Genomic DNA, 12,910 nt, shown 5'->3' with positions numbered 1-12,910 from the left:
GGGCCCAGGTGGCGCGTGCAGCCGGGGCTGGTTGGTACCAGAGTGACGTCATTTGCAGCTACTGAGCCTCCCTGTCGCCTGCACGCTGACCTGCACCGTCTGCTTTCGGCTTTCGTTCTCACCACAGCCCAGGTTGTAGGAGGTTTGCATCGTTTTGGTAGATGGAAACAGGCTTAAAATTAGGTTAAGAATTTGCATACAACAGCAAGATTTAAACCACGATGTGGTGACACTGTCCCCACCTACTCAGGAGACTGAAGCAGGAGGACCGTTTGCTTGAGCCCAGAAGTTCAGACCAGCCTGGGCAAAACAGACTCTGACTCAAACTAATCGTAATTAAAAGCAAGACGCAAATAAAACAACACTAGTTAGAACTTGAACTGTGATTCCAACCCTTCCTCTCCTGCACAAATCACTTTTACTAAGATGATGGCAGCCCCTTACTTACAGCTGCATTTGCACAATTCTTTGCACCCGAGTTTACCAAGTTGTTCTCTTCAGCTCTGGATGGTGGCAACTGCTGGGTGCTTCCTGGCTCTGAGCTCAGCAGTCACCATGGCCAAGACCCAGATGGCTGCCCAGATGCTGTCCGTCAGGGGTGTGGAAGTCACAGAAGGAGCTGTAGATGACTTACTGCCAGTCGGCTGGTTATACAACCAGTGCATTTTCTGGAAAATAAATCCCGACTGCCTGTGACAATGATTTTGCCAATGTTATGGCAAGATGAAAAAGTGCTGAATCTGGGTTTATGGAATATAGCTGGACAGGAAGATTATGACAGATTGCACCCCCACCCCTACCTACAAGCCAATGCAGTCTTCATTTGCTTTTCCTTTGAGTACTGCATCATGTGAAAATGTCAGTGGAAAAAGGTGTCCTGAAGTGTGACGTCATTGTCCCAATGACACCTCCATCCTCCTTGTGGGAACTAAATTTTCTATCGGGGATGGTAAAGACACAATGGTGGCTCATGCATGTAATCTCAGCACTTTGGGAGGCTGAGAGGGGAGGATCACTTGAGCACAGCAGTTGGAGGCTGCAGGGTACTATGATCAGGTCACTGTACTCCAGCCTAGGGCACAGAAGGAAACCCTCTCTCTAAAAGCAAGCAAAAAAAGACACCATGAAAACAACAGAAGCTGACTACTGTCACTTATCAGAAGTGTTTAGCCATGGCTAAGGAGATGGCACTCATCTTACACACAGCAAGGCTTTCAGACAGTGTTTGAGGAACTATCTCAGCAGATCTCTGCCCACCTCTCCTGAAGAAGAGGAAGAGAAAATGCCTGCTGTTGTAAATGTCCAAGTCTCCTGTTCTTGGACCTGTCCCTTGGAACCTTTGCCATTTTGCTTTAAAAAATGGTGGAGCCTTTTCAATCAATGCCAAGATTTTGTTACAGGTTAATTTTTCTGTAAAATCATTTTGACCCGATTAGTAATTTTAAGATTTTGCCTGTTCTAAATGTAAGAGTTCAGAATCACACTCTGTTAAAATTTGACCCTAACATGACAAGCCTTTTCAAAGACATATTTTTCAAAAGCCCCTCTTCTTACATAGTCTAAAGTTGTCACAATACTTTATGAACTAAGTTGCATTGTCATGATAATGCAGCTATGTCACACTAAACACTAAACTGTTTAATGTTTGCCTTTAAGAAGACTGTGGGTTGTGGAAAAAAAATAAAAGGAGAAGACTATAGCTTTTGAAGTTAGAAGATGCAGACACTTTCTATTAATAAGTTTTCAGATGTGTAAGACAGAACTGCCTTCTAGATGAAGCATTGCTCTTTATAATGCATCAGTATTTTACCCACCATGTTCATTACATAACATCACACTGTGTGTCATAATGCAGCAAGTGCAACAAGTAAGTTCTTTGGATCAATTTTTTTGATTCATGGTTCTGTGTTCAAAAATTAGTTGAGGTTGGGCACAGTAGCTCATGCCTATAATCCTAGCATTCTGGGAGGCCAAGGTGGACGGATTACCTGAGCTCAGGAATTTGAGACCAGCCTGAGCAAGTGCAAGACCTCGTCTCTACTAAAAGTAGAAAAATTAGCCAGATGTTGTGGTGGGTACCTATAGTCCCTGATACTGGGGAGGCTGAAGCAAGAGGATCACTTGAGCCCAAGGGTTTTAGGTTGCTGTGAGCTACGATGTCACAGCACTCTACCCAGGGTGACAGAGTGAGATTCTTTCTCAAAAAAAAAAAAAAAAATGAGGATACAATTAGGTTATAATGTTTGTGTTTGTTAGGAAAGGTTCCTGTTCTAGCTGTGCTGTCACCCAGGAGGCGTGCCATATACCCTTACCTGTGCCCTCTTAGGAGAGAGCACAGCAAGGCTCCTCCCTCCTCCAGCTCCCACCAACTTGAATGAAACTGAGTTTTTCTCTTGTGTGGGTGTGTATCATCTACTGGCTTCATACTAGTATTGAACATATTGGATACTTGCTTTTCCATTCTTGTGGTACTTTACTACACTTGGCTAATACTGACCCTCTTTACCTAACCCACATGGACATATGAAGTCAGACAATTAAGTTTGTGAATTGGCTATGTCAAGTTTTCATTGCAGCACTGTACAAACAGCTTGGTGAGGTTTCACAACCTTGGTATATCAGTGTCCCATAGCTGTGTTCCTGCCAATGTGTGGCAGTGTCTTGCTGAGTGGCATTCATTAGAGTTGTGCGTTTTTTGTGTGTTACTGTGAGAAAGTCAGAGCTTGAATTAGAGCAACAGACATTAAATTTCTTATGAAACTTGGTAAGATTGGAACTGACATCGGGGACATGTTGGTCCAAGTTTATGGAGATAATGCCATGAAGAAAATGTCAGTGTACAAATGGAATAAAAGTTTTTCTGAGGGGAGAGAAAGCATCACTGATGGAGAGGTCACGGTGTCCAGTTACAAGCAGAACTGAGGAAAACATTGCGAAAATTCATTAAATTGTGCGTCTAAATCATCATCTGACTGTAAGAAGCATATCAGACCAAGTAAACATTGACAGAGAAACAGGAAAATCTTAACTGAAAATCTTGGCTAACCACTCATGGCTCTTGCATCACAACAATGCACCAACTCACACAGCACTGTCTATAAAAGACTTGTTAGCCAGTAAATAAATAACTATTTTAGAATACTCTCCCTACTCACCTGATCTAACCTCCATTGACGTTTTTCTTTACCTGAAGATAAAGGAGATATTGAAAAGAAAACATTTTAATGACACTCAGAACATCAAAGGTATTATGATGACAACTTTGATGGCCAGTCCAGAAAAAGAGTTCTAAAATTGCTTTGTAGGTGTATGTAGCACTTTTTCTAGGGTGAGTTTCTGAAATTGTCAGACCTTGTATGTTTCTGGTTATGGCTTTGTCTACCAATGTTCCTTTGGGTGTGTGATACTCTGTAAACTGTGGTAATACAAATGATGTTCTGTACAACTTCACTCACTGGCAAGACTATCCAAACATCACATATACCATAGAAAGATATACAATAATTATACACATATACTTATAACAATATAAAATTAAAATAATTAAATAAAATAAAATGTGTAGCCATGTCCCCCTTCCCACAAAATAGAATAAATACAATGTTGGACCTTTCAACTATTAGAACAAACATTTTTAAAATTGACAGTAGCAGGCCAGGCGCGGTGGCTCACACCTGTAATCCTAGCACTCTGGAAAGCTGAGGCAGGAGGATCACTTGAGCTCAGGAGATTCAGCCTAAGCAAGAGCAAGACATCTCTAAAAATATCCAGGTGGTGTGGTGGGTGCCTATAGTCTCAGCCTCTCAGGACGCTGAGGTAAGAGGATCCCTCGAGTCCAGGAGTTTGAGGTTGCTGTGAGTTATAATGACCACAGCATTCTACCCAGGGCATAGAATTAGACTGTCTCAAAAAAAAAAAAAAAAAAAGAAAGAAGGAAAAGAAAAGAAATTGATGGTTGCAGAATTGTGGAGTACTTTTACATTTATCTTTTGCTAATGCAATTAGTGATATGCTTTGTAATAACTCCTTGAATCATTAAAAATAAAAAAACCCCAAGAAACACATTCTGTATTGTACATTTACACTGCGTAGGAGACTAGATGATTCAAGGGAAGAAGCGACAGTTAAGCTTTGAACACTCTATAAGAAACACCTGTGATAGGACAGCTTGGTAACACCTTGGTGATAAGGGCATGGGGAAGGGATTCGGCTCTCCTTAACCCGAGAGCAGGAGGGTCAGTGCTTGGCAGTCTCCACCTGGGGTGCAAATAGCCTCGGATCACCTCTATAAATAGCTGCAGGAGCTGTTAGTCCGAATTCTCATTCTCTCATGGACCCGCTCACTCTAACTCTTTTGTTCCTCCTGCTCGGAGGGCGCTTGCTTGGCACCCTTTTACGAAGACGGCTAAGATTTGCTCTCCTACTAAGACTGTTTCTCTCTCTCTCTCTCTCTCTCTTCCACTAAGGTGAATTGCCTGAGCAAGGTAGCACAGTGGTCTGTGACCGGACAATGAGTTCGGCCCCGGGCCGGAGACTTGGCCAGTCCCAGGCCCCGACAACACTGTTTGATTCCAAGCAAATAAGGAATTAAGGATAATTTCCCACTCACCTTCCAGGACATCCTGGAGTATCACAGAAAGTTGGAATACTGATCCCTGAGGTCGAATGAGTGAGAATGAAGAATGAGGGTAAATGGTTTCAGGAAAAGGAAAGAGAAGTTTATTAATTTGCTGGCAAATGAGGAGAAGTCAGCAGACTGATGTCCCAAAGGACTGCCACCCTGCCCTTCAGCAGAAATACAGGGTTTTGAAAAGGGGGCATTTTCGGTGGTCAGGCTCAGGTCTGTGTGACCAGTTCTCGTGTCTTGGCTTTGGGCTATTCAACTATAGTTTGTGGTGTCTGTCTCATGATCTTTGTCCAGACAGTTCTGTTGAGCCATCTCCTGTGGTTTAAGATCTAGGAAACAAACACCAAAGAACATTTTCCTACCGCTTTGATTATTGGCCCGAGGCAGGAATGCAGGTTTTAATTCCCCTAAAGCATGGGAATTTTAAAAGAAACAACTGGTAAAACCTTTTGCCCCCTTTCAGACCTCTGTCTGTGTTCCAGGACTTCAGCAGGGATAACCTTTCATGTACTTAATTCTGGGCCGAGGCAGGGCTGTCATCCTCTTGCCACCACTTCTTAAGTGTCTTAAACTTGCACATGGTAACCTCCTCTGTCTTTTTTTTTCTTTGCCATTTTATTTTTGTATGTGTACACATTTGCTTAAACTTAGTGAATTTCTAGGCCAGGTTCAGGTAATTGAAGGGACTTTATAAGTAGTTTATATTGTCTAGATCCAAGGTATGCTGTAAACAGAGTCTGGAGCAAAATGGGAAATAACATCTTTTTAAAGATAGGCTTAAAAATTCTAATCCAGTATGTTAAGATGTTTCCTTTTTCTGGTAGCACAGCTGACTGATACCTGGCTACAAGTCCAGCATTCACTGGTATAGCCAAAAAAATAGGATACAGACCACCAAAAACAAGATGAGTCAGTCCACTCCGGGTTACGGTACAGGTTTCACAGTTTAGTTCACCTGTCGTCAAAGGTAAAGTTACAAACTTCTGTAAGCTATATCTGTTGTCAGAAACGGAAGCACTGCCATGGGTAAGCCAGCGGCAATACGAGCTTTTGTCACATTCAACATGCGTCGAAAAAGACTGTTTGATATTAGGCCACAAAGAGCAGCATTAAGTCCAATATATACTGATCCATGTTCAAGTAAATTCCTTTCTGTTTCTGGAAGCTGGTTAATTTTTCCCATTATGGTAATGAAATGTGTTTCGTTTTCCTTAGTATCATCTGTTTTATGATTTTCTATCTTGAGCTTTATGGTCTCCTCTCAGGAGCCACGGCCACCTCCGATTTTCCTCAGCTACGCCCGGGGTTCACTGCAATCTTTGTCCAACTCTCCTGGGCGCAGCCATCTTTGGTTGACAGCCTCCTCTGTCTTCTCCTAGCCGTCATCGGTATCTCTGCTTCCCAACTCCAAGTTGGCAACAGCGATTTTGGTCCATGCTTTCTTCCGCTTCCCAGCCGGAGGAGTCAACTGAGTATCTAAAAGGGGATTGTAGTCTTCGCTCCATCTAAACGCAGGTGAGGAATTCAGTTGCTCCCTGAGGACTTCAATTACTCACAGCCATTTACAATGAAAATATATTCTCCTTAGTTAAAAAAGTGCACCGTGAGTTATTTTAACCACTGTTAAAACATGTTTAAGTGCCCCTCCAAATCACTGCTTTCCAAACAATGTTGAACTGAAGGATACTTTTTTGTATAAGGAACAACTGTTAGCGTATAATGTTCACAGTGATAATTCAAGTGATGAGAGTCTTTACAAGACAGTACAAATTAGTTTGCAATAAAATCAGAACAAAAATAATTCAGGTGGCTCAAACAGAAAAATACATAGCTTTGCCTTTGCCCACCTGTATATCAAGTGTTAGTGCCACGCAGACACCATCTCGGTGGTCACTGAAGAGAAGGGAGAGAAGTCCCAAGTCTTGTCTTTATCATGATGTTCCCTTGCATTTGGGGGAAAAGCCATATCCACAGAAAGTCATGGATTGGTGATATCTGTTGATCTCCTAGCAAGTGTCCTACACAGGGAAGATGTGATATTGTGAAATATATGCAGTAAACTCTCCTGCACCCAGCACTCAAGTGACCAGCATGCACCTGGCAGAAAAAAAAAAAAATCAGAGTTTAAAATTAGTGCACTGGTGGGGCGTGGTCATTCACGCCTATAATCCTAACACCCTGGGAGGCCGAGGCAGGAGGAACACGAGAGCTCAGGGGTTTGAGACCAGTCTGAGCAAGAGTGAAACCCTGTCTCTACTAAAAATAGAAAAACCAGCTGGGCATTGTGGCAGGTGTCAATGTGCCAGCTGCTCAGGAGGCTGAGGTAGGAGGAGCAGCTCCTGAGCCCACAAGTTTGAGGTTCCTGTGAGCTGTGATGAGCCAGAGGACCCTGCCCAAGCCCAAAGAGTGAGACTCTGTCTCCGAAAAAATAAAAATAAATAAAAAACTTGGTGTCCTGAGCCATTTGTGAGCCCAGGCGTCATGCCTCAATTCTGCCACTCCCTCAGGGTTTCTGTACCAGTTTTACATGTTGGTGTGTTACCTGAAGTTAAAAAATTATGGTAGTGAAGTTGAAAAGTGTATCCACTACCATTTAACTAAAATTGTACACTGCATTTACAAAGCTGTTTTATAATACAGTAAAACTGTGTTACAGTAAGTGAAGTTTGTCTTAATTTTCTTTTAATTAATGTATCTCAATATCCAGTCAAGACAGAGTTTGTGGTATGGCGTGGTGCTCTATGAAGCATGGAAGCAGTTAAGCCTGTTTTTAATAGTAACTCTCAAGCAGCCAGAAACTACATTTTTCTGGACTCTACCAATCCCTATGGGTGCCAGTAACTGGGAGACTAGTATATTTGGATTTCATCATCTTTTGCTGCCATGCAGCTTCTAAAGTCCCTGGGATCTCGGAGTAATAACAGGATTCTACATACTAAGGAGATGAGTGAGGATGGGGCGGAGTGAGGGCATGGGAGGGCTTTGATAGTTTAAGAATGGGAGCTGGTTACAGGAAAAATCAAAGTCAGATTAGAGGGTTAGGGTTTATAGCCTCAGTCTGAACCTCCAGGGAAGGCAGAGGGGTTGAAAATTGAGTTGATCACCAATGGCTGATGATATAATCAGTCATCCCTACAAATTGAAGCTGCCATAAAAATTCTGAGCAGTGGCTCACGCCTGTAATCCCAGCACTCTGGGAGACCAAAGCAGGTGGATTGCTTGAGCTTGGGAGTTCAAGACCAGCCTCAGCAAGAGCAAGACCCCATCTCTAATAAATAGCTGGGTGTTGCTCTTTCTAGCCAGCGCCGAGCGATGGGCATCTCTCCGGACAACTGGCACAAGCGCCGCAAGCCCGGGGGCAAGAGAAAGCCCTGCCACGAGAAGCAGAAGTGTGAGTTGGGATGCCCGCAGCTAACACTAAGATTGGCCCCCGCCAAATACATACAGTCCGTGTTCAGGGAGGTAATAAGAAATACTGTGCCCTGAGGCTGGACGTGGGGAACTTCTCTTGGGGCTCAGAGTGTTGTACTAGGAAAACAAGGATCATTGATGTTGCCTACAATGCATCCAATAATGAGCTGGTTCCTACCAAGCCCTTGGTGAAGAACTGCATCGTGCTTACTGACAGCACACCACACTGACAGTGGTATGAGGCCCACTATGCACTGCCCCTGGAACGCAAGGAAGGAGCCAACCTGACTCCAGAAGAAGAGATTTTAAACAAAAAAAGTTCAAAAAAAATCAGAAGAAATATGGTGAAAGGAAAAAAAACGCCAAAATAAGCAGTCTTCTGCAGGAGCAGTTCCATGCAAGCTTCTTGTGTGCCTTGCATCAGGACCAGGCCAGTGTGGCCGAGCAGATGGCTATGTGCTAGAAGGCAAAGAGCTGGAGTTCTATCTGAGGAAAATCAAGGCCCGGAAGGCAAATAATTCTTCCTCTCTCCTATCTATTTTATTTTATTTTTTTGGTTGCCGTTGTCATTTTTTTAGCTGGCCCTGGGTTTGAACCCACCAGCCTTCATGCACATGGCTGGCACCATACCGACTGCTACAGGCCAGAAGCCTCCCTCTTTCCTGTCTTAGTTCATGTAATAAACGTTCATTATTCCAAAAAAAAAAAAAAAAAAGCTGGTATCGTGGCAGGCACCTGTAGTCCCAGTTACTTGGGAGGCCGAGGCAAGAGAGTCGCTTGAGCTCAAGAGTTGGAGGTTGCTGTGAACTATGACGCCAGGACACTCTACCGAGAGCAACAAAATGAGACTCTCTTACAAAACTCCAAAGGACTGGATTCCCAGAGGTTCTAGCTGGTGAACATAAAAACAGGCCCCAAAGGGATGGTGCACCCCAACTCCATCAGGACAGAAGCTCCTGTGTCTGGGACCCTTGCAGACTAAGCCTTATATAATGCCACATCTTCATATTCTTTAATAGTGAATGGTATATGTATTTGAGTTCTGTGAGCTGCTCTAGCAAATTAATGGAACCCAGAGAGAGGTTATGGGAACCCTGGTATATAGCCAATAGGTCAAAAGTTCTAGAGGCTCGAATTTGCAATTGGCATAGAAGTGAGAGACAGTCTTGTGGGATCTCCATGTAGACAGTGTCAAAATGATTGAATTAGAGAACATACAATTGGAATCCGCTAGGAAATTGCTTGCTTGCTTGGTGTGTGGGGAAAACCAACCCCTACATTTAGTCAATGAAGTATTGTGTTGAGTGTGGGAAATGGAATGGCACATAGCAACTGAGAGCAGGGAGAATTGCTTTGATTTGGTTTTTCCTACCTCCTGTATCACACAGAAAGGCACATGCCTGTCAGTGCAAAACATTGACCCCATCATCCAGCTAGTTTCCTACTTTCCTTTAAAAAAAAAATTTATTTTAGGAGCCAGGTGTAGTGGCTCACGCCTATAATGCTAGCACTCTGGGAGGTCAAAGTGAGTGGATTGCTTGAGCTCAGGAGTTCAAGACCAGCCTGAGCAAGAGTGAGGCCCTGTGTCTACTAAAAAGAGTGAAAGAAAGAGAGAGAGAAGAAAGAAAAAGAAAAATCATCCAGACTTTATTGTGGATGCCTGCAGTCCTAGCTAATTGGGAGGCTGAGGCAAGAGGATCACTTGAGCCCAAGAGTCTGAGGTTGCTGTGAGCTATGACACCACAGTACTATAGCCTGGGCAACATGGGAGACTCGGTCTCAAACAGCAAATTTCATTTTAGAGATGGGAGCCTTACTATGCTGCCCAAATTGGCCTGAAACTACTGGGCTTAAGTGCTACTTTCACAATTGGGGTAGCAATGCTCACTGCTTACTGTTTCAGTTAAGGATCCTCCAGGCGTTGCAAATACTAAAGGTGACACTAGACGGGGAAGAGAAGTTATAGGAGTAATTCTCACCTTTCCCCTAAGACCCCAACACTTGAGCTCATCTGCAGTCAGTAATTTATTAATGTGCATCTAACGGGTACTTGAACCCTTTCCCATTTCACAGGTTCCCTCTGACAACTTTCTGGATTGAAGAATGGGCTTCAAGGGATGGCTTGCGCCATCTAGTGGTGTCCTGGTGCATGGCAGCGTGCTCCCTGCTCTGAAAACTTCTGTCCCAATGAAAGTTGCACAGGGAGAAACTCAAGTTCTCAGGGCCATCTCAAAATTTCTGTCTTGGATTGTGAATTAACTTTTAAAGAATATCTTCAAGCGACTGTTAAGGGTGAGTCCTGGCCATTTTTTAAAAAGCACCACAGTGAAATACTGAAGGAGTGTGACTTGGTATCTCAATGAACTTTATAAAAATACTCAGGCAAAAGTAAATCTTGATTTAGATACCACATTGTCATTTAACCCATAAATCTTGGAAATCCTTAATCTTTCTGAGTTGGGTGTGTCCCCAGGAAAATCGAGCTAGCTGTGTGGATATGGGATGGACATCGGTGGGGGCGACCAGGGGAAGTCAGTATCCCAGCAGATGGAAAGAAGGAAACATGCGCTCAGACTCCTTCAGGTTTTGCTGCTGACAGTAACCACTACTGCTGATTGTTGAAAGGGATCAAATCCAGTCATCTTGCGCCCAGATACCTGTCAAAGTGCAAGATGGATCAATTAGAAAGAGTGGCATGAAATTTGAATTAAAGAAATCAATTTGTGGGAACATGCAAGGGTCTAGGCCAGTGTTTTTCAACCATTTTTATCTCATGGCAGACCTGAACCTATAGTTAAGCTTCTGTTACACATTTAAATTATGTGTCACATAATTAAATTAAATTTGATCAATAAAACCTTAAAAGAAAGAATATACTTACTGTTTTGAACTTCCGAAAATAATTAACGATCTTTAAACATTTTTGTGGCACACCTAAGATCCTCTTAAGGCATACTGGTTGAAAATTACTTCTCTAGGGTCTTGGCAATCTCTCTAAAGTTCAAATAGGGCAGAGTGCAGTGGTTCATACCTGTAATCTTAGCACTCTAGGAGATCAAGGGGGGTAGATTATTTGAGCTCAGGTGTTTGAGACCAGCCTGAGCAAGATCAAGACCCCGGTCTCTACTAAAAATAGAAAAATTAGTTGGTCATCCTGGTAGGTAGGTGCCTAGCTAGTAGTCCCAGCTATTTGGGAGGCTGAGGCAGGAGGATAGCTTGAGCCCAAGAATTTGAGATTGCTGTGAGCAGTGATGATGTCTCAGCGCTCTGCCCAGGGCGAAAGAGTGAGACTATCTCAAAATAAATAAATAAATAAAAGTTCAAATAGGAGTTTGAGGTTTTAGCTTGCATTTCAACGTGTCTTCTGAGCCAAGTAATTCTCAAACTTAAATTATTTGCCTACCACTGTCAAAATTTTGCCACACCCATATGCCAGCTAAAATGCAATTTCCTTGATTTTTTTTTTTTTCCTTTGAGACAGAGTCTCATTCTAGGCTGGAGAGCAGTGGTGTGATCATAGCTCCCTGTACCTCCAGCTCCTAGGCTCACAGGGAATGCTGTATTAGGTTATGGGATTAGTCTAAAAAATGGCCTAATCACCAACCCAGATACATCCTCAGTTTCATAAAGTACAGTTTTATTACCAAACTTTAAAGTCACTGACTTTGCTAGGTAATTGTAAAACTTCAGAATTGAATCGTCTTTCAAGTTGAAAGATGAATGTCCTTCCCTTTCATTCATTTGCTGAAATACAATAGGAAAATGACTATAATTGATCTTGCTATTAATTGGTTATTTTCTAAAATTGTATTTGGTCATTTTTCAATATGAATTAAACCCTTATCTGAGCGAGAGTTCTTTGAAGTCCCCACGTTGGGGCTAGGGCAATCCAAACTTGGAAAAAGAAATACATTTTATAAGTTTTAATACAAAATAAAATATTATGTTTCATTCTTTAAAAGCCACTAACCAGGTAATAACAGAGGCACCACCTGTTGGAAATAGAATCACCTCTCTAGAAGGTAAAGCAGCCTTCTACCAGCCTCCAAAGGCAAACAACAACATATTTTCAGGGGAAAAGATTTATAGACAAGAAAACTTAAGCTTTCCCACCAGAAGGAGAATGGAAAGCCAACAAACTTTGCAATGACATTTGGTTTGGTTCCCTGGTAATCCCTTCATTTTGTGGCAGGGGAGCTATATGGGTTCTTAGCTGCATCAGCTCGGCAGCACCCTGAAAACTTCATGGCATTTAAGTAACTTGACACTAGAAAGAAAGAGAGCACCTGGTTTTAGGTTCATTTTGTAACCAAAGGTCAGACAGTGGTGCTCCTGTGCCAGGAGATCTGAAGTTGGCCAGAAAAAGTGGGGCCCAAGCAAGAAGGCCTTGCATTCAACCAGGAAGGACAGGCATCAGGCAGGGACTCTCCTAAGGGAGGAAGGCAAGTTGCAAAATTACAGGAGAGCTTCAAACTGGAAGCTCCCCAATGTTGGCACACCTGGAGAGCACTGGTGTTCGGGATGGATCAGACTTACTCTAAGAGGCTACTGCAGAGGTCCAGACACGAAGTGGTGAGATTGGAAGCCAGGGTGGGTTGCAAAATAGGAGGCAGGCTCAGAAAAAGACTGGACATTTGGATCTTATAAATAAAGGAGAAGAAAGGGGCTTGCAGAAGTTACCGATAATGATTAGTCAAACAAAAGCATTTCCGTCTAGGGAAGTACTGTTCCTTGTTTTGTCATCTCGCTCTGTGTGTACGCCACCTCAACGAGACTGGCCCAGAGCACAGGACCTAGGACTGTTCCATTCGACTTGTGCCTAAAACATCTACCTACACAGGACTGCTGAAAACAGGAGCTGCATTACTAGCT

General features: G+C 43.0%; 2 pseudogenes; one reads left to right on the top strand and one right to left on the bottom strand.

Annotated features, from left to right (window-relative positions):
* Window positions 1-5,241: 5,241 nt before the first annotated feature.
* Window positions 5,242-6,013, bottom strand: LOC128591437 (transmembrane protein 126A-like; annotated as a pseudogene).
* A 1,926-nt stretch (window positions 6,014-7,939) lies between these two features.
* On the top strand, window positions 7,940-10,138 carry LOC128591436 (40S ribosomal protein S8-like; annotated as a pseudogene).
* The last annotated feature ends 2,772 nt before the right edge of the window (window positions 10,139-12,910 follow it).

The sequence above is a fragment of the Nycticebus coucang genome, chromosome 8, assembly GCF_027406575.1.
Source record: "Nycticebus coucang isolate mNycCou1 chromosome 8, mNycCou1.pri, whole genome shotgun sequence".
Classification (NCBI taxonomy): domain Eukaryota; kingdom Metazoa; phylum Chordata; class Mammalia; order Primates; family Lorisidae; genus Nycticebus; species Nycticebus coucang.
This window is presented reverse-complemented; position numbering and strand designations above follow the sequence as displayed.